At 46.1% G+C, this 3,700-nt stretch overlaps 2 long non-coding RNA genes across 2 annotated transcripts in view; one reads left to right on the top strand and one right to left on the bottom strand.

Moving 5' to 3' along the window:
• The window catches only part of LOC108444727, a 14,291-nt gene extending 10,926 nt beyond the window's left edge, over window positions 1-3,365 (bottom strand). The window contains exon 1 of the long non-coding RNA XR_001859381.1: window positions 2,266-3,365. This is a non-coding gene — a long non-coding RNA (uncharacterized LOC108444727). The remainder of the gene's footprint in view (window positions 1-2,265) is intronic.
• Window positions 1-3,700, top strand: part of LOC108444728 — a 16,272-nt gene that overhangs the window by 10,783 nt on the left and 1,789 nt on the right. The window lies entirely within an intron of this gene.

Below are 3,700 nucleotides of genomic sequence, written 5' to 3'. Positions count from 1 at the left end.
CTGAGCAGCACTTACACAGTCTTGGCCCTTTCTGTCCCTCACCCCACCCCAGCAGTAATTAGATTGGGGTGCACAAGGAGCTGGGAGAGGACACAGACAGGACAGCTGACCCAAGGGATATTCCAGACCATATGACATCATACTCGCATCTAGAGCTGGGACAAGGAGGAGGGAAGGCAGGTGATGGTGTTTGTCTTCCCAAGTAACCCTTACATGTGGTGGAGCCCTGCTCTCCTGGGGATGGCTGAGCACCTGCCTGCCCCTGGGAGGTGGGGAAGGAATGCCTTGTTTTGCTTTGCTTGCATGTATGGTTTTTGCTCTCCCTATTAAACTATCTTTATCTCAACCCAGGGTTTTTATCACCTTTATGCTTCTCATTCTCTCTCCTATCCCAACATGGAGGGAGGGAGGGAGGGAGAGAGTGGCTGCATGGGCTCGGTTGCTGGCTGGGGTTAAACCATGACAGGGCAGGTCCAGGCAGTATAGTTAACCAAGTCTATATATTATGAATATTAAAGCTCAGTCTACTGATTTCTGTTCTTAGCTTTGCCCACAAATTCAGGATCTTTCCCGTTTAATGTCCAGCATTTCATTATCTCCTCTGAAGAAAGTGTGAGTGGAGACATAAAAATCAGGAAATTGAAACCAGCAGTGTATTTTGACTTGAACAACTATAAACAGAGAGGGAAGAGAAGGTGCACTGAAACCTGCACCACTCTCTGCATGTCTCTGAAGACAGCAGAAGTCAGAGCCGAGGCAGCAGCAAGCACCCCAGCTGCACTGAGTGAGTGCTGGAAAAGCATCATCATGGCAGAGCAGATCAACCTGCCTGGGTAAGGGCTGGGGAACACTGAAACCTAAGAGAGGAGCTGAATAGCAGCTCAGCCAAGCTTTAGAAGAAACAGTTTTGAGCCTGGTTTCCCTCAGCTCAGTTGTCTTTGAAACTCCTTGTCTGGTTCAAGCGATTCAAGGGCTCCTGACCATTTCACCAACTCTGTGGCCCTGGCGTCCCAGCAGGATGAGACAACCTCCCTCGTGAGGCGGTTCCAGTTCCTCTGGCAGACATGACCAGCACACCCTGGCTTCCTTAGCGATGCCATATTGATTTTTGCAGGCTCTCCTCCCCTCAGGAACTGACTGCACTAGATCAAATTAAGAACAATCTGAGCATTTAATGGGGCCCCTTCAATACGATGAAGTTTGATTGCTTGAAGTTGAAGTTCATGATAATTATTTATGCTGACAGCACCTTCACAGACAATAAAGCCTGGCCCTTTCCTGAAGGCCTCTGTCTCTCCATCAGGGAATTATTTTAATCCTGCTGTGCTTACCTGATACACTTACTTCTCATTATTAAATACAAGAATAATGATCAGAGAATGAAATGTATTATATTTCCACCAAAAGTGGTATCAACACTCTGATTTTGGTTCTGTTCTCAGTTACCAAATAAAACCCACATGCCTGACGAGCACCAGCAGCTCACCTGCAGTCTGGAGGTTACCAGCAGAATATTTGGTTCTCCTGGGTACAGGATCAGGGCTCTCTCTGCTCATTTCATCATTTGCACAGGACTTATCAAATCAATTTGTGATGAAAATTGCAGCATTTTTGTGCTGTCTAAGAGGTCTGTCCCGAGGATTGCCTATAATCACCACTCTGAGTTAATGAACAGGTTTATCTGTGAGCAGGTATTTTCATGAGGGACAGAGAGGCTGAAAATAAATCTCTTGCAACTTCTTGAGTTCTGCTATTAAAAACCCTCATGGCTGGGTATAATGAAAAGAGTCCTCAAGGTCCGTGTGTGTGTTTGTGGGTATCCCACAAAACCAGCTGTCCTAACACCTGAGGATGTTTGTCAGTGCACAAAAAATCAGCAGGTTTTCATCTGTGGTGTGTATACACACAAACACACACGAAAGTGAAAACAAGATGTATTGTATTTATACACACATATAAAAATACACGTGTGAAGTAGCCCTCCACCTGCAGCTCCTATAAATGGAGCAGTGTAACTCCTCAGCCCCCACAAAAGTGAAAAGGGCACCAGGTAATTAAGGAGAGAAGCAATTTTCTGATTAATTTTTTTTTTTTTTAACTTTCCTCCCCTCCCCTCAGACAACAGCTACACCCATCCTACTTTTCTCTGGAACATAACTATCAAAATAGAATACATTTTGGGACAGCCCTACATGAATGCTGCTTTTTTTATGGCAGGGAGAAAAGCAATGAATATGGCTTTCTCACCAGGAATGTAGCACTCACCTGGGTTAGGGAGTCCTCCTTTGGTGGAGAGGATGGCGATAGGGCTCTGACACAGAGTCATAAAATGGACCTTGTTCCTTTGAGCAGCCAGCCTGGGATCCCTGCTGTGTCTGTCCCATTCCTCCCCAGAGCAGGTTTCTCTCTCTCTATGCAAGTTCTTGGTATTAGAGCGTTCAGATGCAAGGAACAGCTGCCTTGCATTACATGGTAATTCTCCAGCCAAGGGACTGAGTAGAAAAATCAGTCTCTTAAGTCATCTAAATGTAAAAATGATGTTACTGAAGAAAAGTTAGAAAACGTGAGAATGGAAATGAAGCTGCAGGGAGGCAGCAGAGGTTCCCTGTGGCAGCACTCATGCTCACACAGCAGCGACAGCAGCCCAATTCCATGCCCACCACTTCAGCTGGACGGGGAAGGAGCAGCTGATCAAGGGGAAAAAGCACATTTGAGGAGTTCCCTTAGATGGCCATGTTTATTTCTTGTCTTGGCTTTCATTTGCTCTTTGTCACATCTCTGTTCATCCCTTTTAGACTGTGTGTCAAAACAGATCTCGTCTCAGTGGATTGCTCTGAAACCTAATGATGCCTTGGCTTGTTCAATACCCCTGAGGGGCCAGGCAAAAGGAGGCTGGAGCTGCCTCCCAGTCCATGTCAGGGTTTGCATTTGGGGGGGGAGTTAGCTACTTGGAGCAGGGGAGGGGTTTTGGGCAGCATGGCTTGATGCAATCAAAGAAAAGGGCTTAAACCTGCTTCTCATTTGAAAAAAAAATAAAGAAAGGAGGCAGGGAGGCAAGAAGGGAGCTGCTATATTTCTTTAAGGGAGGGAGTCTGTGTCAGCCCCTCTGCTGAGCAGTTCATGCCATTCACTGCCGTGCTCCAAGTTTTTCGGTGATACTGAACTCCAGGTGACCCTCGCAGACAGTAATTGCTTTAACATAGGTTTGACAACAACAGCAAGCTGCTCTCTAAAAATAAGCAAAGCTTAAAATAAATTTCAACTCTGGAGCCCTGCTCATGTGAGGAATCCAGTACATCGCCTGTATTTTCCTTGATGAGCACCACAGCTCTTGGCAGCTGGAAAAAGTGACAGTTTTCAAGGGATTTCCAGTGCCTCCTGCTCCAGTGCCTAACCTGGCAGGGAGTCAGCCAGGAAAGACAGCAGGTGGCCTTTAAGGGAACCTCATGGGATAGCTCCAGGCCAGCATCCGTGCTCATTTACCCCAATAGCTGCCTTATTTAAAACTGGGATTTAGAGAAAACCAAATTTAATTGCAGTGCCTGGGATAAATGTCTTGCCTTGCTTTGTAGCTGTAACATACTTCATTTAAAATGGGTTCATTGTACCTGGCAACAAATAGTACCTGAAAGCCCTTCATCAAAACTGCATTTAGTCACCCTTGTGTTGGGAGAATGAAACAACTCTCTGCCCCTCAGCA

This window comes from Corvus brachyrhynchos, unplaced genomic scaffold (assembly GCF_000691975.1).
Source record: "Corvus brachyrhynchos isolate BGI_N302 unplaced genomic scaffold, ASM69197v1 scaffold281, whole genome shotgun sequence".
In the NCBI taxonomy this organism is placed as follows: Eukaryota; Metazoa; Chordata; class Aves; order Passeriformes; family Corvidae; genus Corvus; species Corvus brachyrhynchos.
The sequence above is the reverse complement of the archived record's forward strand: the minus strand, read 5'-3'. Positions and strand labels throughout refer to the sequence as shown.